This window comes from Esox lucius, chromosome 24 (genome assembly GCF_011004845.1).
Source record: "Esox lucius isolate fEsoLuc1 chromosome 24, fEsoLuc1.pri, whole genome shotgun sequence".
NCBI lineage: Eukaryota > Metazoa > Chordata > Actinopteri > Esociformes > Esocidae > Esox > Esox lucius.
Genome location: NC_047592.1, coordinates 25,676,898 through 25,704,782, shown reverse-complemented (window position 1 = coordinate 25,704,782; position 27,885 = coordinate 25,676,898). Strand labels below are relative to the sequence as shown.

The following is a 27,885-nucleotide window of genomic DNA, read 5'->3' as shown; positions in this document are numbered from 1 at the left end:
GCTGGGCGGCTTTTTCCTCCTTCACAGTCTGATGCTCCTTTCAGGTAACGTGTAACGTTAACCTGGACCGCCTCATCAGTGGCATCCTGGGTTGCCGGGTTCTTCCGGAGGGCCCCTGTAGAAAATACAGATCTGTCATTACATTTGAATGGCATAAGGCATAAGGGCATCTACTTAAAAAAATTACTTTGAACAATGGTCTTCAGGAACAGGTCTCTAAAACAGGTTTTATCCCCTATACCAGTCCAGGTTGTATTAACGGCAAGGTTATTAGAGAAAATACTCTGAAGCATTCTCCACACTGTTGTCTTCAGGTCCCTCCCACATTTGATAGCCAAAAACCGAAGCTGAAAATGTTTTAAATTACATTTCTCGCAAGCTTCTCATACATAAATATAAAATGTGACAGGCTGTGGATTTAGACTGTAGAATATACAGTGTACAAACTTAATTTGACTTTTTAGATTACCCTACGGCCTTATAAACGAAAGCAACACACTTACAAATCGTTCCTGGAGCTCTTTATCCTCCCTCAAAATGCTGTCAAGAAACACCAAATCTTCCTGGGTGTCTAGGGGGAGTAACATCCCCTGGCAGGGATAGCTCTCCAACAGACACATTGGCACTGAAATGTTGCAGCATAGTGTCCATTTTGTTTTCCATGCTACGCACAACATCGCCAAACTCTCCAAGACGTCGCAGCACTAGGGTCTGATCTGCACCTACAGGGGTTCCCAGAATAAAAGAATAAAGTAGTCAGTCCTGGTCCCTCAATTACTAAACAATGACATTTATACCTAGGTCTAATACACGTACATGTGGACCCAGTGGGAATTAAATCAACAACAATAGGTGTTGTTTGCAAGTTGTACCTGATTGCCCAGTGCGAGCAAACATCTTCAGCATTGTCCCAAATAGCTTCACCTGCTCTTGAAGTGAGCCGCTGTCACCCGAAGCTACAAAATGAAAGGCATATGGTCATTCTGAACCTACATTACACACAAAAAAGTAAAATTAAAGAAAGAGTGCATGTTCTCACCTGCTCGTGCATGGCTCCCCTCCCTCAGGGCATGGTTCTCCTCCCTCAGGGCTTGGTTCTCCTCCCTCAGGGCTTGGTTCTCCTCCCTCAGGGCTTGGTTCTCCTCCCTCAGGGCTTGGTTCTCCTCCCTCAGGGCTTGGTTCTCGTTCTGGAAAACTAAAGGCACAGTTATTTTCAAAACTGTTAAAAAACTGGACATTAGGACATAGGCCTAGAATATACCTTCATTGCTGAAAACTTCATGCTGTACATGCGATGCCAGGGGAGTCCAAGGGCCAATAACGGAGCGATGACTTTCTCCTATTGATAATCATTGACGTAAAAATATGTTTGAAGTTATTGCATACATGTAATGAATTGGACTTAAATGTAACAGTTTAGCGCAACGTATTACATACCTCCAGCCTTTTCACCCATTTGCTGCCAAGGTACATTTTCTGCTGGGGGTGTAAAGTTTAGTACTTGAACTGGGGGAAAAAACATAACAGCTTTAATTTCACTGCAGAGATTGCATATTCAGTAATGAAACAATAATTGAACTGTGCAAAGCTAATGATATGTACAACACACCTCCACACCTTTTATCCAGAAAGTCAAGTGCCCTAAAGAAAAACAGATTATGGATAAAAGGATTCCTAATCTTAAATAGAAGCAATAGCTTCCAAGACAAAAAACATCACAAATAACATCACTTACTTGTACTCAAACTCTTGGCTCTGAAGTGGAGTCTGGATTACTAGGGAGAAACCTGGTTCAGAGAAAGAGGGAACAGAAATTTGAAAATCTAACAAAGTGTACAGTTTAGTTACAGGATCACAAATTAAGCATCACAGCAATACATTTTACATACCAACTCTGAAGTCTACAGATGGCTCAACATTTTCCTGGTTTTCTGGAATCTGACTAACAATGTTTTTACCTTTAAAACCAAAACGATTGACCAACAGTAGGTCTCTTGGGTGAAGATAATTGGTTATGCTCTGGCCAAAGTATCTGCAACAAAACCGGATTGTTAACGTTAGGAATATACAGTAGCTATGCTGTGGGGGGGAAACATTATCAGCCAAATGTGGAACAGTGAAATTGTTAAAAATAAAATGTATTCATTGGGTGTTGTGATTCAAGTGAACACAGAATGTTCCTCAAACATAAAACGTACAGCAGTTCAGAGAATTAGAAATCACAATCGCCTTAAATCCAGTACAGTAACAACACAGCACAAAACATGCTAGCCACAGTGTGTACTGTAACAAAGGCAAAACAGCATGTGCTAGCTAACACTTACTCTAGCTACTGGACTCGCAGCATACTTGTTCAGGCAAACAAAATAATTTAAACAACATATATACATCGTTATTTTTGTAAGAAAGACTAAGTTTAAATTTTAGTGTTTTCTAGATGTAAAGCTTTTGCTACCTATTATAGCTCGTTAAAATTCAACATGTACTAACAACATTGCGTTAACAAGGCTACTTTAGCTAGTTAGGCCAGAACAAAGATGACTACACATTTTAAATATATAAACTAAAAACAATGTCAACATAATATTGCGTTACACAAAAAGGAAACATGTACTTACTTAAACGATGGTAGTCGATGACTTCGCTAGCTAGCAGACAGCTAGCAGTAACTCGCGATTGAGCGATGAACTGATGCGAATGTGTCCAAACCAACATGGCCGGTTTTGAGAGTAGCCTATTTAAAAGCGTCTTGCCGCCGAAGGACCGCGGTTTTTAGACCCAGGCAACCGCCAGAGAAAATTAAGCAGTCAAAAAATCTCGCAAGAAATGGGAGTGACGTATTCGGCGGCAAACGTTTCATCCCCGCCAGCAGGACGCACCTATAGCCGACAGCTAAGGGCCGGCGGCAAAAAGAAGCCTTGCGGATATTTTTTGCTATCTGGGATAGCTAATATCGGACACTCATTCATTCTTTATCGCGCACTGTTCTAAACTCCCGACTCCATTTAATGCCAAGATGTTTATATTTATTTTGGAACATACTTTTATAATGCTTTTTGTGACTTGGATAAAAATTACAGTCTATCACGTAACTTTTTGGCCACTAAAAGTTTTTGTTGTCTCCCTGAGCCACACTCATCCCAGCCCATACTTTTCTGTTCTTTCTTTTCTTTCATTCCTCAGACTCACTTCGCTCTCTCTCTTTCTGTCCTCTCTTTTCTTTCGCTCCTCTGACTCGTTTCGCTGTCTCTATCTTTCTCTTCACTCACACGCTGTGGAAGTATGCACACACGTTCGTGTAGTGGATCCATTTACGCTGACATCTGCATGTGACAGGGCAACTGGCCAATGAAACATGATCATTTTATAGTGGTTTCAAGCGGCCTCTAAATCAAGCACAACACAGCAAACGGACTAATCTCTCCACAAAATAAATGCTATATCGCATACTTTCTTTTTGATTTTGATATTCCACAACGAGATATGGCAAGTATGGAGTAATAAACATAAAAATGTAAACTAGCATCAATGTATGAAAGAGTAGGATGGTATGGTAGAAGATATGAACAGTATGGTAGAAATAATATGTAATATGCTTCTGAATAGTACATGCAAAGGAATATTCTAATGCCCATTAGAAGTACCTGCAAGGAGATTAGAGCATCTGGAAAGTTCTCTAGTCTTGCAGACATAGAGAGACAGGTTTTTGTCCTGGCACCATGTAGCCAGGTTCTGTACCTCTTTTCAGATAGCGGTCTCATCATTGTTGGTAGTGTCATCCACAAATTTGAGAGTGATTTTGGATCTGTGTGTGGCCACTCAGTTATGCATGAACAGGGAGTACAGGAGGAGACTGAGTATGCAGCCTTGTGGGGCTCCAGTGCTCAGGGTCAGTGTAGAGGAGGTGAGGTTACCCATTCTCACCACCTGGGGTCTGCCCGTCAGGAAGTCCAGGATCCAATTGCAGAGGGAGGTATTAAGTCCCAGGGTCCTGAGCTTAGGAACAAGCTTGGCGGGCCCAATAGTGTTGAATGCTGGGCTGTAGTCCACGAACAGCATTTTCATGTATGTGTTGCCTTCTTCCCGGTGTGTGTCGTCAGGGTGATGGCATCATCCATGGATCTATTAGGTTGGTATGGAAATTGAATGGGGTCCAAGGTGTCAGGAGGGTTGGAGCAGATATGGGTTCTGACAAGCCGATCTAAGTACTTCGTGATGGTGGAGGTCACTGCTACAGGGCGGTAGTCATTCAGGCAGGTGATGGAAGGTTTCTTCGGTAGAGGCAGGGGCGACTGGTCATTAGGGGCAAGTGGAGCACAGCCCCACCTGTTGTGAACAGAAAGGACTGCAACAAAATTGTTATTTTTATTTCTCAAAGATTACTTCTTATAATTGTATATCTATGAATATAGCATGGTGCCAGGACAAAAACATCTTCCTAAATTGCATATCATTTGTGTTAGGATTTTATTTCATGTTCATTGGTCCCTGCCTTGCTGCTTCAGACTGCGTTCTGCCGATTCAAATTCGCAGTAGTAGGCCATAGGCTAAGCGTGAATGTGGGGCTAGCCCCTCTCACACAATGCAATGTACATTGTACGTGTGAAAATATTAATATGCATGCTCAGAATGTTAGTGTGATCAATGTAGATCTCACAAATTTGCCACGGAATATTGTCATCACTCAAACTGCTGGTAAAAGTAACTGTTGGTTTATCGTGGAATTATTTTTGAGGAAAATGTGGCTAATGGTTAGCATACAAAAGAAGGGACTCTTCTGTTTTCCATGTCTGCTATTTGGTGGAGATGGTACTTGGTCGAGGACTGGTTACAAATATTTGAAACATCTTTCTGAGAGGATTGAAAAAACATGAGAGCAGCGGGAGTCACCTGGACAATGCTGTGAAATTGGGCTTACTTGGAAGGGTAAATGTGGCAGCCCAAGTTGACAGTGCATACAGGCACCCCATTGATCAGCATAACAAACAGGTGGAGAAAAACAGGTGCGTTCTCAGTTGGATCATAACATATTAAACTGTGTGGAAAATGTGAAACCGCATTGCAGGGTCACGACGAGTCAGTGGACTCCCTGAATCCAGGAATATTCAGATGCATTTTCGAGTGTAACGGCGATTAGAGACTTTAGAGGCACTATGACGCTCAGCCCATCTTCAAAGGGACATCTAGCACTGTTCAAAACAAACTGTTAGACTGTATGTATGAAGTGTACAGGGAGGAGATAGCCAAGCAAGTGGACGAGACATCATTTGTTGCCATACAGGCAGATGAGACAACTGATGTCTCCTGTAAATCACAAATGGTGGTTGTGTTGCGATACATTTTGCCTGACAATACAGTGACAGAGAGGCTTTTGGAGTTTGTGGAAGTCAAATATAAAACTGGACTCTGCCTCTCTAATACCAACAAGGGTGTGCTGGAACCACTGAAGCTGGGAGAAAAGCTGATCGCTCAGACTTATGATGGTGCAGCTGTAATGAGTGGAAACGTCCGAGGGGTACAGACGCAAATTCAAGAGACATACCCACATGCCCGGTTTGTTCACTGCTATGCTCACCAGTTGAACCTGACCTTGCAGCAACTTTGTTCAGCAAGGATGAGAACCCCAAAGGTGTTTTTTGCCACCTTTTTCTCTGGCGCTCCAAAACGTGTTGCGGCACTTGCTGAGGCAACACAGAGACACATTCCAAGGCCACCCACTTTACCATGGAACTTTAAAAGTAGAACTGTCAATGCATTTTGGGAAAACCGTGCTGCGTTTCTCCTGTGTATGGAGAACATACGCACACAACCAGGATGGGATGAGGCCACCATAAGTGAGGCATATGGGCTGTCAAAACAACTCTGGGCCTGAGCCTTTCTGCAGCTGCTGGAATTCTTCCTTATGCCAGAAGTTGATGTTTTATACAACACTCTGCAAAATCAGAGCATCAATGCATCTGGGATTAGCAGTGTGCTCACCCGTTTCAAGGAGAATGTCCAGAATATGCAGAAGCAAACTGATGAATGGGCTCCCACTGTTCACAATGGTGGTAATGTGCTGGTGGTATTTAGGTAAAACAACAATAGCAGCTGCCTCAGGGTGGGTGTCCTCTAGTCCATTTATTACTCCATATAAGACTTCTAGTGCATGCGTTTCATCTGTCTGCGGGGGTATATAGACTGCTGTGATAATAGCACTCCCACGGCAGGGAGGGCTGACAAAATCTTGCATATTGGAATGAGTGGTATATGAAGTCTAGTCGTCCGCCACTGATTAATTTTTTTAAGGGGACACTAAAACAGATTCAGTCTGTTATTTTTATTTGCGCATCTGGGTGTTTGTTTCTTCAAATGTGTCAAAGGCAATCAATCTGGTTGTACTGGTCAACAATGAAGAAATTACTCCAGGATGTTGGCCTTCTAGGCAGAGTTTTTCCTCTGTCCAATGTCTGTGTTCTTCTGCCTATCTTTTCTTTTCTTGGTCAGTGTGAGATATTGCTTTTTCTTTACTCACAGCATCCCAGAGTCTTCTCTTCACTGTTGACGCTGAGACTGGTGTTTTCCGGGTAATATTTAATGAAGCTGCCAGTTAATGACACTGTAATGTATTTTTCCTCTTCCTCAGTTGTGCACCGAAGCCTCCCACTCCTCTTTTTCTTCTGGTTAGAACCAGTTTGTGCTCTTCTGTAAAGGGAGTAGTACACAGCGTTTTATGAGATCTTCAGTTTCTTGGCAGTTTCTTGCATTGAATAGCTTTCATTTGTCAGAACAAGAAAAGACTAACAAGTTTCAGAAGAAAGTTCTTTGTTTCTGGCCATTTTGAGCCTGTAATTGAACCCACAAACGCTGATGCTGAAGATACTGAACTAGTCTAAAGAAGGCTGGTTTAATGGCTTCTTTAATCAAACAGTTTTAAGCGGTTCTACCATAATCGCAAAAGGGTTGTCAATTGATTAATTAGCCTTTTATACTTGGATTAGCAAACACAATGTGCCACTGGAACACAAGACTGATTGTTGCTGATATTGGGTATGGCTATGTAGACATTCCATTGAAAATCAGCCATTTTCAGCTACAATAATCATTTGCAACATTAACAATGTCCACACTGTATTTCTGATCAATTTGATGTTATTTTAATAAACAGAACATTTGCTTTTCTTTCAAAAACAAGGACATTTCTAAGTTACCCCAAACTTTTGAACTGTAGTGTATGTTTTTCCAAACTGTTTTAGTGGTAATTTGTCTATTTGTATATTGTTTTCTTATGATGCCCTGAGCAAGTCTAATAATTCAAACTAGCATAATGTTTATCACTGTGTGTTGGTTAAACATTGAGGTTAATGACATATTTTATTAGTTTCAGTGTCTTTCAGTGTGATACATGTTTTCATGGTTTCTGGGTTATGAAACAGAAATATAAATGCTTTATGCAACATTTTCAAAGATTGTATTGTGTTGCAGTTCATATATTCCATCAAATGAAATCAATGAATTAGCCCAAATTAATGAATTTCTTATGAAATATGGTACCAGTATGCTGCTTGTATATTTTTTAGGCCAAGATTACGAACAACACTAATAATGATAAGTAATTTGCCTTGTAGTTGCCTGTCTGTCATTGTGTTGGAGGCAATATCCTGTGGATTGAAACCTGTATTTCCAGCACTTGAATGCACCAAATGTCAAGCATGGATGAGTAAACTCTACTAGACTAAGCTTACAGTACAGCATAACCCATAATCTCAGTCGAAAGCTTTTGGCTACATTAGGATGTGATCCTTTGGCCTTGACCGAACATATCTGTCTGTTTGAGGATTATCCTTCTAAATGGCCTGGCTAAATGTTACATTTGGTGGTGCAGTGTGGACTGCGTTGACTGTATCTGTACCTGTCTCTCTCTTTCTCTCTACCTGTCTGTCTCTCTCTTTTCGTCTCTGTACCTGTATCTCTTTTCTAAACCTAAATACATGTAGCTTATGTTGTGTTCAAGTTGACCTGCATCCCAATAGAAAGTAATAATAATTAAGTAATAGAATAAATAATTATTATATTTGCTTATATTTCACACATATAGAAAGTTAATTGTACATGTATGAATTAAACAGTGTGTTGTTAATCTATCCCATTTTCCCCTTGAGGCAGCCTGGAGAGTGGGCCCTCAGCCAGGACAGCTGCCATTTTAGAGGGCGACCCTGGAGCAGTTTGATTTAACTGTCTTGGTCAAAGACAGAAGCACATCTTTTTTTGGCCCAAGGTTTCAATCTAGCAACCTCTCAGTTAAGATGGTCCGATGATCTAGACCATCGGCTACCTGCCATGTCTTTGTGATGCTGATGTTCACACATTTATTGGGGGATATTTATATGCAGCGGTTATACGTTGGAAATCCGACCTGGCTTCTGCTCAGAACATTGTAGTCCTCAAGGAAATGAAATAGTCTACTATTTTACATTGTAGTCGTGTAACAAACTCAAAATTAGTGGATAGTTTGGTATTTGTGATCATGCACAGAATGTTCACCAAGTTGCTGTTTAAGCAAATTCCTTTGTACATTTAAATTAGTCAGTGATGATCAATGGTGTGATTCTTTTCTAGGCTCCAGGTATCTGGGAAAATACCATACCTGCAGTTATGATACAATTTCAATTTGTGGTTTGTGTTTAATAATCCTTTATTATGCACAATTCAATTTAAGATGCCATCAGCATCAGGTGCCTTTTTGGATTGTAAAGTGAATGTTTTGTAAAGTGAATGTAAAATGAATTTTTTGTTAAGTGAATGTACAGTGAATGTTTAAAAAAAATTATATAATTAAAATAAAACAACTCTGTGTTGTTGTATAGATACATATAGATATATACATTCTATCGGATAGTCATAATAGCAGCCCAAACTGCTCCCAGTCCACAGCAACACACCCGCGCATTGTTTAATTATTATCTATTCTTAACACAATTAGAGTACACACACAGATAAAATGCATCCTGTGTCTTACTTCTATGACCAACAACAAATGTTCAGTGACTTGTCATACATAGGACATCACTGGAATAGCTTTCATTGTACATCCCAAATCATACCACACTACATGATTACAAGTCTTGATGTCTTGATTACATTCAGGATACAGGCAGCAGATGGTTATCTCGTTATGTTACCACTGTGTAAAAGACCATTCTTGATGTGATGCTCCAAATTTGTCAAATGAGGAATCACGCTCCCTATTTCTGGTTGTCCATTTGTCATGGTCTTACTGCTGTGATTACAGAGGCTAACAGATATGGGAGTTTGACAACTTCATTTGTTGTTTCTGTTTCTATTAAACTAGTGTGCTAGTACTAGAGAGTACAGTACTACAGAATGTGAAACCTTCCAGTCTATTGAGGTTACCTGCATTGGCCTTGCTAAATAAACGATAAGGTGTGTGTACCTAAGGATTTAGTACATTGTGGTTTCATATACTCACTGTCTAAGTGTATCATGCTAGTGTTCCCTAGGATGGTCAGTGGTCTATGGTCTGTGGAAACATTCCTAGCAGGTGTCACTCTAATGGTGAGGAATTAATGGTCTTTGGAAACTGTTTAAGAGAGTGAGTGTATTTCAGATGGTGATTTGTTCTATGGCCTTTGGAAACTGTCTTTGTGAATCTCTCCCTGATGATGTGTGCTTTATGGTCTATGTAACATGTCTTAGTGAATGTCTCTCTGGTGGTGTGTGCTTTATGTTCTTTGTAACCTCTCTGGCATGGTGAGTGCCACATGGTAGTCCTCTATTGACTTGACTCCTATGCCTTGTTTCCACTGGTGTTTTACCTTAAAGTCCAGAAATGTTTGTTTCCACTGACATGTGTCAAGCCCCAGACTTTAGGACTTAGGGCTGGGTTTGTGGGATTAAGTGTTACGGGCTGTGAAATTGCGACATGTTGTGCTATTGGAATTCCGGTGTGTATTGTTTGCTTTAGGCTTCTCGTAATGGTCTTCATCTGATCTAACAAACAGATCCCTGATAAAATAAAACGACAGTACAGATTTAATAGAAATCCTTCTATTAAAAGTAGACAGTTTTGACAAAATACTTATTGAACCAAATAATGAAAACACTGGCTTATTGTTGCAGTGTCACAAGTGTAGGTGGAGAAGGAGTCGGTCACAGGCGTTTGAGGAAGACATTAGTTTTATTACTCAAGTTCAAACGCCATATTATAAACAAACTGAGCATGGCATTAAAGTTTATTTTATTTTACTACCAGAAAAATACTGCCTTTTATTTTTCGGAACCAAATCGGATTAATAGTTTTCTCCTCCCTCCTCACCTGAGCCCCTCCTTAAGTCCTTGGTACCAAATGTATAGTAGAAAACGGAAAGTCTAGATCCAACTTTAGCATTAATCACCAGTGTAGCCCTAGTGCCGGGGTAAAGCACCAGTGGAAATGTGGCATAGTGAGTGTATCTTGGATGGTGAGTGCTCTATTGTCTAGGTAAGCTGTTTTAGAAAGTGAGCATGTCTAAGAGGCTGGGTGAATTTTGGTAGTGCTCTATGATCTATGTAAGCTTTTGGGTGGTCATTGTGTCTAGGATGGTGAGTGATATAATGCAGTGGTTCCCAACCTTTTTAATGAAACAGCGTAACTGGATGAGACTAGTCATTTTGTGACACACTAATGTTTGCTAAAAAATGTAAGTTGTACCATAGGTATTGTCTTACTAGAAGTGGGTTACATTGTAACTAGAAACAGGTTAAAACCAAGATCTGTCTCATCCAAAAAAATCATGGCAAATGAGTTCATGAAGCAGCTTCGGTGGTGGTTAAAAGTAGGCAAACAGACCTACAGTACTATCAGTTCATCTGGTTTTGTGCAAGCAATCAAGGCACTAGAAGCTAATTAAAATGTAAAGTAAAAGGCAGGATTAAAAACATATTCAACATAGACTTTTTTTTTACTATGAAACTGCTGAAAAGCACAACAAAGGCAAAGAAAATCCAAGGAAATGAAAATGTATTAATGTATTTGGTGATGTTATATCATCACCAAAAGGCCTCTGCAAAATATGAATGCTTCACGGCCACAGATAGCATTGCAACTCAGTGAAGGGGTGCATTAATTCTGCCACACAAAACATTTTAGTTGCTATTTGTTTCATCAAACACAATGACACAGGAAGTGACCTACCTCAATTTGGCCAATACTAGGTTAACTTTATTTGACTAAATATTTAGCAGCTAAAACATATTTGTTTGGTAGAATGAAAACACCATACATGATAGTATGCAAGTTGCTATGGAAAGCCAGATACCCAACACACCGGAAATGGAAGAAGATAAAACAATAGTTCATTCAGCCACATCAGAAGAAACCCTCACCAAGGTGCAATGGACAAAGAAATAGTAAATAGTACTAAGACAACATATCAAATATTAAAACTGAGACATTTATTGTTTCTTGAAAAAGATACACCCACTTTGAATTTCATGCCAGCAACACATTTCAAAAAAGTTGAGACAGAGGCAACAAAACACTAGAAAAGTTGTGTATTGCTGAAAAACTAAACCTGGTGGAATATCACATAAGTAATTAGGTCAATTGGCAACCAGCCAGTAACAGGATTGGGTGTTAAAACATCATTCCAGAGAGGATGGGCCTGTCAGAAGTGAGGACGGGGAGGGGTTCACCACTTTGTGAAAGACTGAAAAATGGTGCCAGAATTGAAAAATAACGTTTCTCAACATAAAATTGGAAAGAGATTGGGGATCTCATCATCTACGGTACATAATATCATTAAAAAACCTCTGGATGCAAGAGACAAGATCGAAAACCAATATTGGATGGCCGTGATCTTTGTGCCCTCAGGCAGCACTGCATCAAAAACGGACACGATTCTGTAGTGGAAATCACTGCATGGGCTCAGGAACACTTCAGAAAACCATTATCTGTGAACACAATACGTCGCTGCATCCACACATGCAAGTTAAAACCCCACCATGCAAAAATGAAACCATACATAAACAAGATCCAGAAATGCGTCCGCCTTCTGTTGGGCCCAAGCTCATTTAAGATGGACTGAGGCAAAGTGGAAAACTGTCCTGTCATCTGACAAATCAAAATTATAAATTCTATTTGGGAATCATAGACGCTGCGTTCTCCAGACTAAAGAGGAGAGGGACCATCCGGCTTATCAGCGCACAGTTCAAAAGCCAGCATCCATGATGGTATGGGGGTGCATTAGTCCATATGGCATGGGTGACGTGCACATCTGTGAAGGCAACATTAATGCTGAACAATACATACAGGTTTTGGAGAAACATATGCTGCCAGCAAGACAATACATTTTTCAGTGAAGGCCTTGCTTATGAGCTGAATGGTCATTGCGCGTTGCCTGGTAGTGATATTTATAGACGTGTACACCTATGAGGTCAGTGAGAGGTGCCCAGTTGATTACAATCTACTATTTCTCTCACGCAGGCTGTTATCCCCATAAAACACAATATATGTACTAATCGCTTCATTAGAATACCTACATATGAGCTAAATTCAGCTGTATGATTCTAGTAATAACGTTTTATGGAAATGTGTGCTGTGTGCTCAGTTAGTTTGGGTGCGCCTCTCCCGTCGCCTGATTCCCATAGGAACACAAACGGAACGCCTCATGAATATTTCTAGATATACAAAAATATTTATATATATTTATGCTAATGTATGCTAAAAAGAAGAGGGTTAAAAGAAGAGTGGTAAACCTGCCCCTGTCCAATTTTTGATATGTGTTGCCAGCATCAAATTCAAAATAGAATAATTTTTCTGTTTCAACATTTGATATTTTGTCTTGGTAATATTTTCTATTAAATACAGGGATGAATGGTTTGCACATCATTGCATTCTGTTTTTAAGGCAGCGTTCCAACTTTTTTGGAAACAGGGTTCTAATTTCACAATGAAAAATGGCATAAGCAATGTTCATACTGGTCACTGGAAGTTCAATATGGCACCTCATGGCAAAGAACTCTCTGAGGATCTGAAAAAAATTATTCAAGGACTTGGCAATCTTCTTATAGCTTAGGCCATCTTTATGTAGAGCAACAATTCTTTTTTTCAGATCCTCAGAGAGTTCTTTGCCATGAGTTGCCAGAAAGAAGCCTTTACTATGCTAATGCCACAAAAAAGCCCAGTTACAATATGCCTGATAACACCTTGACACGCCTCACAGCTTCTGGCACACTGTAATTTGGAGTGACGAGACCAAAATAGAGCTTTATGTTTGGTGAGGGGTCAAAAAGGCCTATAGTGAGTACCATCCCCACTGTGAAGCATGGTGGTAGCTCACTGATATTTTTGCTCTAAAGGCATGGGAGTAGTAAATGTAGGGTATAATGTGTCAGAATGGTGATTTATGGCATTGGAGGGCGGGACTTCCAGATTGATGTGACAGGTGGGTGGGACATCCGGTTTGTAGGGTGGGACTTCCGTTGTGACGTGTGTAAGGCTGGGACTTCCTGTATGACGTGTTTTCGGGCAGGACTTCAGGAGTGAAGTATGCATGTCCAGTGACTTTACATGATTACATTGATGTGTCCGTGTTTGATGTTTTATAACGCCTGATGAGCAAACCAGACTAGTGTTATAACAGGCGGGTTATGTTTGATGAATAACAAATGGGCCTTAGGGTTCCGGAATGTTAAATTCCCAGGCAATAAATAGGTGTTGTGTCATCGGTAAGGTGTTTGGTGTTTAACAAATGGTGTTCGGCAAATCTATAACCCCAGTGTTTTATCTTCTGACAAGTGGTGCAACAGATGGCCTACAACCGGTGGTTGTTAATCTTTCATGTTTTATGGGATGATTGGCGTGGTCTGTGTATTTAAACCATGCTGACATCGGTGATGGTCATTCAGTCTTGCCTGAGCAAATTTACCTACACATTACAAAACATGGAGGATTGTGCAGCGATCAATGTTTTGGGTGAAACATGGTTGAAAACTAACATCTTAAACGCAGCTCAGCGATTTGGTAAGAAATTGCAAATGGACCGCAGAGATGCAATCAACATGCCTGCCCCGAAGAAACCGATGCAGAGTTTAACCCGAATCCATCAACTACACCAGGATATGTTGGCACAGGAATAGAAGTTGGACGATGGTCGGATCGGTGGATACATCTTCAACCCAGAGCTACCAGAGGTGGCATTTTATGAATTACCCGAAGGCAATGAGTTTAAGGCTGGTTTGACTGATCAAATGGTTTTTAATGCCAGATTATGGGGAACCTTTCGAAAAGTGTTTTATTTGGGGCCAAAACAAGGCCCACATAATACGGTAGATGTACTGTTTAAAGTTGCCGAGGGGCTGAAAGAGTATGACTCTATTAGAACTATTTCCGGAAATTGTCAGCGGATTAGATTGTGACTGCGACTACGGACTGTTCGACTGATGTACGACCATGAAGCCCAGTCTTAAACTAACACCGCCCTCAACACAGTGAGAACGTTGGACTTACGAAAAGGGCTGTCTACTCAGTGGATATTACAGCATTTGAAATGATTGACCCTGTTCATAGCGATATCTTCTTTCAAGAGAAACTCATTTTAACCTTACATAGTCGACATGCGCGAATCCGCGGACAGTGCTCATTTGCATAAATATTTAGAAAAATAGAATCGCCATAATCGTCCGATTCCAATGGTATATTATTTGTAGCCACTTTCGTGAAGCGTTCCGTGTATAATTTGGGTTGTCCGTGTATAATTTGGGTTGTCTGTGTATTGTTTGGGTTGCTATGGGAACTTTTCACCAGGCAACAACATTGACCATGCATCTTAGAAAGGCTAATGTGTAGACAAGAATAGGGATTACAAGGGTGTACATCACTATATATGATGTTTTGAACCATAATACATCGTTTGTATTATAAATATGATATAAAAATAAATATTTAGTCCACATAGTAGTTCTTGAGTTTTTGGGAAGAAGTTGATAATTTTTCTGAGTTTATAAAATATATCCAAACGTAACTAGCGATCTAGTTTTGCGTCATTACATGGGAAAAAAGTGAGATAAGATAATTATCTTTCATTTTCTTGTGTTTTATTTCTAGGTTGAAGAACCAAATTTTTGGGGTGCCTATATTTTTTACCTTCTATTATTTCATTATTTTCAACCCAATTACAGTGTAATTTGATAGTAAAGGCATGAAAGTATGAGGAAATACCATTGACACAAAACTTCATAATGCTTTCAAAAAAAAATCTTTATGCTGAATGGCAGAAATGTTTTCAGAAAACATTTTTTTTGCCTTTCAAACAGATGAGTTTCATAAATAGTGACCCAGAAGTCTGTTTTTATGTGTTTTTATTGTAGCCAGAGGGGTTGTTATTACCAGGATACATCATAATAGGTGGTATCTGTTACAGAAATGAATCTAGGACCCAAAATGTCCCAGTAGTGAAATCCGGCCAACATCCCCACAGTCTACTTAGTTAAACGGCGTTGACATTAAGGTTAGGATGGTCCGCGGTAAAGATGATTTCTGCCTTATTGGGGCCGGGGATGTGCGTTATCGTTTGGATATATTATCAGCGTCACTATTTGTCAAGAAAGTGTCTGTTTTACCAGCCGTGAAACTTGGACACGCTCAAGCGCTACTCTCAACCACTGCCAAGTACCCAATTGAAAGAATGTGTATGAAGACATTTAGTTTACTGGCTGGGGGTCACGTTTGCAACCAGGAAAACCTATTTTTAGGACCTCTGCCAAAACGTACTGTCATCGGATTGGTGGACAATGACAGTTTTACAGGAAGTTACACAAAAAATCTAATTTCAAACATTATAATTTGGAGTTCATGGCTATGTATGTAGATGGTCAGCAATTTCCTGGCAAACCATTTCAACCAAATTGCACAACAGGGTCAGCAGTGCGTGAATTTTAGCTTCAGGAAAACACCTGAAGGACCAAGCCTTGGCTATTGACAGGTCGGACTTCTTACACGGCTATGCCCTTTATGCATTCAACTGTGCGCCAGACAAGGAATGTGGTCAGCACCTATCCTTGATCAAGTCAGGGAATGTACGACTTGAGATGAGGTTCAGACAACCACTACCCCACACAATTAATTTGGTTGTTTATTCAATCTTTGACGAAGTTTCAAACCGGCTTTCAAACATGGTTGACTACTATTAGGAAAACGGTGTGGAAATGAATACCGCAGAGTTGACCGGTGTGGTGAACCAATTTTCATCTAGGACCCATTTCTATGGTGTGCTGGCATGTGACCAGCTATCCAGGGGACCAGTCCGAGATGTTGCATCAATGATGATTGTTAATGCACACACGAGAAATCACCCCGGGGAGCACTGGCTGGCTATTTACATAATGGCATTTATGACAGTTTTGGAAACCCCCCGGATTTTACATATTTTCCCAAGTCAATCAATGCCTTTCTGCAAACCTGTGAGAATGTGGAATACTGTTCAAAACGAGTACAGGACATGGTTTCAACCACGTGTGGACAACATTGTGTGTTCTTTCTCTATCAAATGACAAAAGGTCTGAGTTTTAAAGATGCTATGTCTTTTTATGTTGCTGATTTACGAGAAAATGATGCCCTAGTCTCAAAGTTTGTAGCTAAGATGTACCAGAGTAAGCGTGATAAGCAAATGTTTAATTGCATAAAACATGCTCAAACTTGTGAATCATTTAATTTGTGTCATGGTTGTTGAAGAAATAGAAAAGCAAATCAAGTGTATGTCAACTTTATTATTCAAAAATAAAACCATTTGTAAAACCACATCAATGTTTACATAGTATTTTTCATACAACATTTATTCAAGGTAAAACATACACTTTGACAATGAATCACAAATGATAAAAAAGCATAAAATAAAAACACATTAAATTGGAAGCCATTTTGTGGAGTCCGTGGTAGGGGTTTCAAAGAAAGCTTTGGTTGGTTGAAAACCAGTTGCTGAAGGAGTGGCTAAATCATCCATTGTGTCGCCAGACGTTTGTTTATACAAATAGATTTTACGCGTTACAAGCGCATTTGGAATAGTTGTAAAAGGCATGTTGAGACATGCCATGGCCTCTAAAAACACCCCCCACCCCAACAGCCTTCTATCATCAGCAATTTTATTGGTTGCTGTCACACTTTTAACCAGATCCAACAGGTGCAAGCCCTTGATTATCTCTCCATTGAAAATGAATTCACCATTTGAATTCCATGAAGTCAAATCTTTAGACCGGTGCATTCTATTAAGAATATATTCAACCTTCTTTCTACGCCTCGCAGGCACATTATTAAAAATTTTAACAGCAATGTTAACATTTCAGTCAACAGTTTGCTCAGTCTCAGTCATGATTACTACATCAGCCCCAGTCTCAGACCCTGGTAGATTTAAAGTCAGTGTATTTGTGTCAAACTCCCCATGTCGCACAACAGTCAAAAGTATTTGTAAAATGAGTATCTTTTAGCTTTCTCATGTAAATCCATATCAGGCTTCAACAGTATATTGCGAATCAATAAGTCCAAATCATTATCAACAGATAGTCTCACGTCGTTGCTAGTCATTTTCGTTTTTCTAACTGATGTTGTGGCACCAGAAACATTTTCTGAGCATGATCCATGTTGTTTAACCCTGTCTCGATGCAATTATACTGGTTAGGAATGGAACTGCAACGCTTAGTAATGGCAGTAGAAAACCTCCAGATTGGTTGATGGTTTTTCTTTTCCTTGTGACTGAAGTGTTCTTTCAAGACATATAATTTTGGCTTTTTGTCTCTTTACTTTTCGAAGCTGCGATTCTGTTAAGGGTATATTTCCGCGCCTTAGATTAAGCGCTATTTCACAGAGGGATAGAATGAGGTAAGTGGAGGCTGATTCTAAAATAACTTTTCGTTGACTTGCCGGTGTCTTAAATATCATCTTCAAAAGTGGTACATTTCTACGAATGCGTTTAGACATGATCAAACTTTCTTAGGAATGTACACGACAGGCCAATCTCCTGAAAATAACCCTGTTCTCAGACGGTAGTCTTCTGGTGTTGTAGCTTTAAAGTCAATAAGTAAATAACCAAAAGGCGGATGTGTTGCATCTTTAAAGCTCTCCATGAAGAATCGAGAAAGAGCGGGGTATATCTGTCTGCCTAAAATACTAATCTGCTGATTGTCGCAGGTTTTTCAAACAAGATGAGGTAGTTTGTGTTCAAGTTAATAGTTCTACTAGATTTGCCTTTAACAAACATGTTTTGGACAAGGTAAATTGCACTCAGGTTACGGTGGTGTGAATATTGTGTGAAAATTCTCTCCATCTCCAAACTCTCTTATTGACGATTTCATTAAATCGTCAATAATTAAAAGGTTGTTTTTCTGAATCGGTAGCAGATTGTCATCACACAGCAATGTTGGTAAACCTTCTATAAAAGTAATCTCCCTCACCTTCAACATTTTGTCATACAGTGGTTGCCAACATGAATAAACCCACACGATATCTAGAATTTCTTTGGAGAAAACAACATCAGCATTATCCAACAACATCTTCACAAAATATGTTTTACCTGAGTTACTGGGGCCACTAATGACAAAGCGGGTCAAAACCGCTATCCATCCTATGTGGTTTAGTACCCGTAAGGCCTTGTTTAGTACCCGTAAGGCCTTGTGCTGTAATCAGGGAGCAGTACACGCGTGTTGTACACAACTCTGAAAAGCTTAGACACTACTCAGTTTTTCAATGTGAATGTTCTTTTATCTCTAGCAATTGTGTCTGCATTAGCAAGGACATAATCACCACCACCCTCGCCCTGTACAAAGTTATCAACCAGTCCTGTTAGCGTCTCCATGTTAACAATGGTTGTGTTGTAGCTGTTGAGCGTAATGCCGTTTGCTTTGCGACAGGTCAGACCTTTAACAGTTTTGTAACCGTATGTCTTTGGCTCAAATTGAGCGATGCTGTCACCATCCGGTAACTCATCGGTCAAGTCACCCAAGAATGGCCACAGTGGGGGCACCCAATCCCCATGGCGTGTGACAAAGATCACTGAATCAGTGTCTTTGTAGAGTACACATCTATCCAACTTTTCCAAGAGTGAATACAACTCAAGTCTAGCAACAGCTGTTGTGAACTCTGCAATAAAAATGTTGCCATTAAGTGGTTTGATTGGTGTCTGTTTTGTGTAACGCCACTGTACCATCGCAACTGTGTCTGAAATGAAAGAGAAATAACCAACTTCTATTTCACTGGTTCCCAACCTGGGGTCCGCGCCCCCCTCGGGGGGCGCCAGAGTTCACAGGGGGTGCGCGGGAGTGTATCTGCTTTGAGGTGAATAAATATGCATAAAATGTCCCACTAATAATTTTATATAAAAAATATTTTTTTTAAAAATCATATGTTTACATTGCCAAGAAAAGGCAGTTAAAAAAGTATCTCAAATAAAAAATAATTGTTTTAATTTTACGCACCCACCGTCACTTGCTCAATGTGCTTGTCATCGTAACGGCAAAAACTGAAGAAAAATGGCAGAGAAACGTAAATGCGGTGATTCTTCATCAGAGGCAAAGAAAAAGTTTAGACACTATGACGAAACCTATATAAATTTTGGTTTTATTGAAGGCCAAGACAAGTCACGACCAGAATGTGTCTTCTGTGGTGAAAAACTCGCAAACGACAGCATGAAACCAAGCAAAATGAAAAGACATCAGGAAACGAAGCATCCAGAGACAATCGGCAAAGATAAGGAATTCCTAGTGAGAAAAAAAGAGATGGCTCTGTCAAAAAGGTCGACAGACATCAGAAAAGTATTCGAAAGAGCAGGTAGTGATTTACAGAAGGCCACTAAAGTTTCCTTTGAGTGTGCGCTGATGATTGCCAAGGCAAAAAAGCCGCATAATATCGGAGAGGAGTTAATCAAACCCGCCTGCATTAAAATAGTGGAGGAACTATGTGGCCAGCAAGCAGCTGAAAAGGTTAAATCTGTCCCACTTTCTAACAACACTGTTAAAGACAGAATTGATAAAATGGCAGAAAACTGCAAAAAACAGTTGCATGAAAAGCTCAGAGAAGTCCAATTTGCTATACAGCTGGATGAAACTGTATTTGAGCTGACGTTATGATTAGCCTTGTAAAAAAAGAATCTGTGCATGCATGCATGTAAGTACAGCATTCTACCGTTCATATTTAACATTACGTTCATAACATTCAGTATTCCATGTTTATACACAAAATATTGGAAAAAAAGAAACAACTGTGTTTTACTTTGTGTAAAAATTAAAATATTAGGCTAAAAGGAAACATTTGAAATTGAAGAAACATTTCCTCTGTATTCATGTAAAATGTCATTAAAACATAAACTTATAAAATATACAGTGTGTGTGTGTGTGTTTTATGTGCATAGCATAAAAATAATTATATATATATATATATATATATATATATATATATATATATATATATATATATAGCTGGGGGGGGGGGGGTCCAAGGATTGTTGAATATGTACATAGGGGGGGCCCCAAGAAAAAAGGTTGGGAACCACTGTTCTATTTCACTGGAAAAAAGGTAGTGGCTAAACTCCTCCGGATCTGTAATTAGCATTGTGTTCATAAGGTTAGTCCGCTCACCCATCTTACCCCAAAGACTATTCATTGCCAATTTAGCCAAAGATTGCTTCGCACTGTTTACAACAATGTTTTCCTTGTTAAGCTACACACCCTCCTTTTCATGATATTCACGGATATACAGGTCTTTAGCATCATCGTCAACCACAGATGGCGGGAAACTGCTAGCTTCCTGTTTGTGCTTCAGGAATGTTCTCATGTAATCTGCAAAAATATAATCTGATGTCCTGGTGAAATCCCAGTCTTCAAATATTTTCACAATGCGATAACCTTTCTCAACAGCCTTAACCAGCTCAATAGAAACCCAGGTACCGGTTAAAGATCTTTCTGAATCAGTATGTGAACTATCAGTTATGTGGTTTTCAGACAGCACATAATATACACAAGGGAAAGAACAGCTTACTGCCGACCCTGTGTGGTAAAACAGGGTGATAAAGGCCTTTTGCTGGACACACCGTAGCCTTAACAATACCAAAGTAGGTGTCTAGTGGTTTGAAATCTCGAAAGATTATGTCTGGATGCCCAATCGGATAAGTCTTTGTCTTGTTGCAGAATGGGTAAAGACTAAAGACGTTATACTGAATAGTCTCCCCTTCTCGAGCCGTAAACTTCAAATGAATTGCATTGGTATGACCACCAAAAAGGGCATCCCGAGGATCAAGGTGCTGTGGAGCATAAAGGTATTCAAGAAAGCTTTGACATCTGCGGATGTGTTTTTAAGCTGATTCCACTCTCACTCCCATATGTATTGAACATGTACGTTGTGTTGTTCTTTTAAAGCCTCTAGCTTTGTCAGCCATTGCTGGTGCATCAATCCGTACTGTATCTTTGTCACTGGATTGATGCTTGCTGAACAATGACACTTTGTGTGACCGTGCCAGAAACAACATAGAAATTCATAGGCCGTGCTCAATCCATCGTGTTCAGCATATCCATCAACGTAATAGGCACCGATTTTCACTTCACTCTTGTTCAGGGCGTGCTGTATTGATATATTCTCATCGGAGACCACATATTCAAGCCACTGGTTTGAGCTGTTTGAGAATGTCTTCTGACAACGGTTGTAGTTGTCTGAGGGGACCAATGCAATGGTGTCCTTGGTGAGGAACCTGTTGCAAAAGACTTTCATGCAAGCCGAAGCAATCGGAATTGACCGGAATGGGTCAACACCACCACACTCCAGGAACTCGAGTCTGTAGCGCATACAACCCTCTCTCAAGATGACCACATCATCCTGCATGACAAAGGGGTCTGCGGAAACAGTTGCATACCATTGCAAAAACTCATCTTTTTCTTTAGCCATCATGTTATTCACACCGTAGTAATGCAGTTCCGGATGGGGGCCAACATAGTTCTCATTCTCCTTGATGTTAAACTTGTAAGGAAAGTCGCCTTTTTTTGAATCCTTAAAACCCATAGCACGTGGCAAGGCCGACGGCTTCATCGGTAGGAAGCAATGACTATCAATGTATCTCTGATTGAATGTGCTGTCTTTAAAAATCATGAGCTTGCTACCATTAGCAATAAGTGTCGTGCCAATACCATTATTAGCAAGGTACTGCATCACGATGTAACCATCGAAACCTTTAGAGTTGAGTGCTATAAATGTGTAGTCATTATATTTCGGTTGCCTAAACATTTGGAAAAAAGCAGCGACATGACCATCTCCGGCTGAAAACCATGTCTCGTTATCAAAGCTTATTGCACACACCAGATTCACCAGATTGGCAATTGTCTCAAAATCATAAAATATGTGGCGCTCACTGGGGTCCTCGGGCTTGGAGGGTTTTATAAAACACTGATGATTCATTTCAACCGCCAGATCCATGTAATAATTGGGACACATGTTAGCCGTGCACCTGTGCGCTTTATAGTTGGTAATACCAAAATTGTAATAATGGCCACAATCGACACAGTATTTCTTCTGGTCACACCTGCGACCAACGATCCACACTTTTGTGTTGCTTCAAGCATTTATGCTGTCTATAACAAATATCAGAATAACATCCGTTTATAGTCAGGGCACTGGTTTGTGTTACGGGGTTGGGTATGACAATCTTCATGAAGACAGACACTACAGATATGTTTACAACCATGATCACAATGGGTGTTGAAACCGGTATAGCACCAGTCACAGACATAAGACACACCCAGAAAACCCTTCAGATTCATGATGCCATAGAAATGGTTATCATGTAAGTACATAAAGACGGTTCTAGGGTGGGTGTTCTCGCTGTTTAGTGACCATCCCGTGTTCGGTGAAAGACAACCATTTTACACCCTGTAATTTCTTCAAACCGAACAATATCTGTCACTCATCTAACGCTAAACCAGTGCCCGTATGTAATTCACGACCACTAACCAGGGCCTCAGCATATATGTACTGCGGGTACTATTTAGTTCTGATGATTGTTGACGTTTGACAACCAATATATTGATACTTCCTGTCTGGTAGAAACGCCGTTCTCGTTAGTTATCGCTGCTCAGCCGTGACATCACATCATTAACCAACGTTGCCTATTATTAAACATTTCTACCAATGTGTGGAAAACAATCTCGCGTTGATCCCCGTTGTACAATTTCAAAAGACACCTTTACGAATGTTTTAATTACCTGTCAACGATTCGCCGTTGTTCATGCAAATTTATACGCCACCATGAAGGTAATTTTGTAACGTTTTGCCATATAATCCAACTTAAAAGTTAATGCTGACTTAAAACAATCATTTTTATTACGAAACTCACTATTGCTCATATATACACATGTACCAAAATGTTTGTTTTTATTTTTAACAATATTTTAAGTCCCAAACCATGACCTATGCGTAATGTGTGGTTGGCCCAGGCCATGACTGTTCCTTTAAAGTAATAGCATTGCTCATGCGATTTTTGTTTACTGTAGTGCTGTGTTGGACTACAAACCATGAAACATGGTTTTTGTTGAACACCCTTTTGTTGAACACCAAACATCAAACACCACTGACACAACACTTATTTATTGCCTGGGAACTTAACATTCCGGAACCCTAAGCCCAATTTGTTAATCATCAAACATAAGCACCTGTTATAACACTTGTCTGGTTTGCTCATCAGGCATTGTAAAACATCAAACATGGGCACATCAATTTAATCATAAATTACAAAGTCACCAGACAGGTTTATGTCACTCCTGAAGTCCCGCCCAAACACATGTCATACAGGAAGTCCCACCCTACAAACCGGATGTCACATCAATATGGAATTCCCGCCCCCCATTCTGACACATTATACCCTACATTTACTACTCAAGGGGAATCTTGTGAATACTGATGGCAAGATGAATGCAGCATGTTATCAGAAAATACTGCTAGACAATTTGTATTCTTCTGCATGAAAGCTGCGCATAGGACGCTCTTGGACTTTCCATCACGACAATGACCCTAAGCACAAGGCCAAGTTGACCCTCCAGTGGTTACAGCAGAAAAAGGTGAAGGTTCTGGAGTGGCCATCACAGTCGCCTGACCTTAATATCATTGAGCCACTCTGGGGAGATCTCAAACATGCGATTCATGCTAGATGACCAAAGACTTTGCATGACCTGGAGGCATTTTGCCAAGACGAATGGGCAACTATACTACCTGCAGGAATTCGGGGCCTCATAGACAACTACTAAAAAAGACTGCACGCTGTCATTGATGCTAAAGAGAGCAAAACACAGTATTAAGAACTAAGGGTGTAGAGACAGGGTTCTGTTTTTTTCTTTGTTGCCATGTTTTGTTTTATGATTGTGCCATTCTGTTATGACCTACAGTTGAATTTAAATCCCATAAGAAATAAAAGACATGTGTTTTGTCTACTTTTCTTTACAAATGGTACATATATTAACAATTCTCCAAGGGTATGCAAACTTTTGAGCAATTCAATGTGCTTTACAAAGAAAAATAAAAAATGTAAAATACTCAAATGAAAACATCAAAACAACATCATAATAATAAAACACAGAATAAGAAAATAGATATAGTATAAAAATGGGATAAAAACATAGGCTAAACAGTGCGGTTAAGTTTAAGCGCTCAGTCATAGGTGCGTGAAAAGAGAAGAGATTTTAAGCTGGATTCAAAAATGTATACGTTAGGGGCACATCTAATATCTTCTGGTAGTTTATTCCAGTTGTGTGCAGCATAACTGCTAAACGCAGCTTGACCATGTTTAGTTTGAACTCTGGGCTCTACTAGCTGACCTGTGTTTATGGATCTAACGGTCCTGCTCGGTTTATATTCTTCAAACATATCAGAAATGTATTTGGGGCTGAAATCATACAGTGATTTATAAACTAAAAGCACCACTTTGAAATCTATTCTGTAACTGACTGGAAGCCTATGTAAAGATTTAAGAACCGGAGTGATGTGCTCTGTTCTCTTGATCCTGGTTAACATTCTAACAGCAGCATTCTTAATGAGCTGCAGCTGTTTTACAGTCTTTTTGGGAAGTCCAGTTAAGAGGACATTATAATAGTCAACCTTACTAGAGATAAAAGCATGGATGAGCATCTCTTGGTCTTTTTGGGATACCAAGCCCTTGATTCTGGCTATATTTCTAAGAAGAAAGAATGCTGTTTTGTTGACTGTTAAATGTTAGGTCTGAGTCTATCATAATACCAACATTACACACTTGGTCCCTGTTTTTTAGGGCCTGAGAATCCAGCTCTTTACCAATACAATGTATTACATTTTTGTTGCCAAACACAAAAATCCCTGTTTTATCTTGGTTTAATTGTAGACAATTTAGGACTGATAATGTACAGTATTTTGAGTGCTTACTAGTATAACATAGTGGTATGTGTATATTGTTTTAAGATTGGGAATGTATTGAGGATCTGTTAAATAATGGGGTCTGTCTAAACTGCTTCTATATATCTGTAGGCTCACCACTCCTGTTGATTACTCTCTGTGTTCATCAATATCACTGACTGCTGGCATTTATCTGCATTGATTCTCTCTCTCACACACACAGACGTAAACACACACACATACTTACACACAATTGGAAAACACACACAGCATTGTAATCCACCTGGTACTACTTTAATCGAACAACCACTTAGCCATAGGGCTTTATAGCATATTGACAAAAAAACATTGTATTATGCCCTGTAGAAATGCATCACACACACACGCACACACATGCAAACAGACAGACACACCGAAACACATTGTCCTGCAATGACTCAGGCAGATGTGTGTTATCCCATCATCCATATTAAATGGTCTCACATGGCTGATTATTATAATGGGCTCTGTGTGTGTTTTCATGTGTGTTTGTGTGTGAGTGTGTGTGCTCCTCGCTCCACTCAGCCAAAGCCTTGATGAATTAAATAAGTAATTACTTTAATTAGGAAATTTAGTTTGTCTGCCTGAACAAAGCCGGAACAAAATAAGTTCATAAGGTATGTGTGTATATGTCTGATTTTACACACACCAGAGTTAATTTTGGCACCCTTTTAGTCTTAGCCATTTTAATGAAGTTTATTTTGAAGTTTTAAGTTTTGTTTGTCATATGAATAATGATTTAGTCTAGTTACTGTTAAAATAATAAAAAACAGTGAGCCATTTCAGTCAACAAATGCCCTTATGTTTTAGTCACATTTCTGTAACAATTTTTATAGGAATTCCAAATACTCTAGTAATTCTTGAAATAGATATAGGGAAAAAATTGTCTTGGCACAATGACATTTTTGTATTTGCTAGGAAAGAGGATTCAAAGTTGAACATCATGGTTGTAAAGTGAGCAGTGACAACACTCCAAAGGAGCACAGGACAACTACTAGCAGGACAACTAGTCGTTCATGTCAGTACTTATACAGTAAAAGAGGTCGTATGTCAGCTGTCATATGTTAACAATACATGTTCCCTGCCTGAGTGTTATCCAAAAGGGCAAATTGCCATACATTTGTAGAATTCATTAATACATCGGGGGCCATATTCACAAAACATCTTAAGGCTAAAAGTAGCTCCTAACCTGCTTATTTTAGAGAAACTCTTTTTTGAAATGGGCGTTGTCAGTCCTACCTTTAGGACTTCTAAATGTTTGGCCTATGAGTATTTTACAATGTGTTTTACCTCTAAAACCAGCTCCTAAATCTGGGAAAAGTCAAGAGTAGTCAAGAGGACTCCTAAGTCACTAAGACCAAATCACAAACAATCCTAAAGGCTGCTGCCGTCAACCCGCCTTGTAATCTGGTCAACATTCTAGAAACACTTAATGACACCGAGCTTATAAAAAGGTATCGGCTTAATTGCGAAGGTTTTATGATCATAGTAGAGCTATAGTCATTGATGCAGTCACTCAACCAAAAAACAGAAACAACCCAATAAAACCAGAGATCAAGGTTGTGGCAACTCTACGCTACTTGGCCACAGGGAAAATGCAGCTATGCAGCACAGACAAGCTACGTATATCTCACTCATCTGTCATTTGAATATTACATCAAACAATATGTGCCCTCTCCAGACCCCATATCGTCTGAGAAATTCGCCAAATACAAAGCCAACTTAATGGCCACAGCTGGACCCCCGAATGTAGTTGGTGCTATAGACAGGTCACATAATTGCACAGATTATTGCACCATCAAAAGATGAACACGCATTTCTTCATGCGCTGCCAGACATGTTAGAGGCTGATAATTAGCTGAACATATCGACACATTGACTAGTCAGTATGTCACTCTTGGTTTCAATCAGTGACACCCTGCATTTTTATTTTTATATCTTATTTCAATATGGCAACATGACACACGAATTCCTTGACAGACCCGTTCCTTTCCGGCCAATTACTGTGGGCATTGTAAGTAAGCTTGTTCGTGGAACACCACATCATCCATTGCAACGGGGTCAACCCCGCCCTTTCTTTTAGCTTAAGACCTTTCATAAATAGGTTTTAAGAGGAAACTCTTATCTAGGAACCTTTAGTGCTGTTTAGGGGTCCTAGTGGTAAGATGAAATGTTTTGTGACTACGGCCCCAGGTCATCAAAATTCCCATAACACAATACGGAAAAAGTTTGCTATTGCTGGGTGACATTTACCGACCACTTTGACAGGTAGCCAATGATCATATGAGAGCATTTGAAAGAAGAGAGACACTTGCTGAACGAGAGTACATAATAACATATGTAGTTATTATGTTAATTTCAAATAACCCGACAGAACCTTGAGAATGGGCCAGGCATCGCTGTTGCACAGCTTCTAATTGCCACAGAGGAATCAATAGCACAGCTTTAATCAAGAAAGTGTCTGTAGTCATACACTAAATG

The 27,885-nt window shown here is 39.7% G+C and overlaps 1 protein-coding gene and 1 long non-coding RNA gene across 5 annotated transcripts in view; one reads left to right on the top strand and one right to left on the bottom strand.

The window, feature by feature from the left end:
- htr2cl1 (5-hydroxytryptamine (serotonin) receptor 2C, G protein-coupled-like 1) overlaps positions 1–27,885 on the top strand; it is a 226,714-nt gene that overhangs the window by 148,984 nt on the left and 49,845 nt on the right. The gene's annotated exons all lie outside the window — the stretch shown is intronic.
- LOC117593934 lies at positions 5–1,079 on the bottom strand. The gene is made up of 4 exons (XR_004575394.1): positions 1,040–1,079; positions 873–956; positions 504–722; positions 5–115 (listed from the first exon to the last, which is right to left on the bottom strand). It is a non-coding gene; the product is annotated as an uncharacterized LOC117593934 (long non-coding RNA).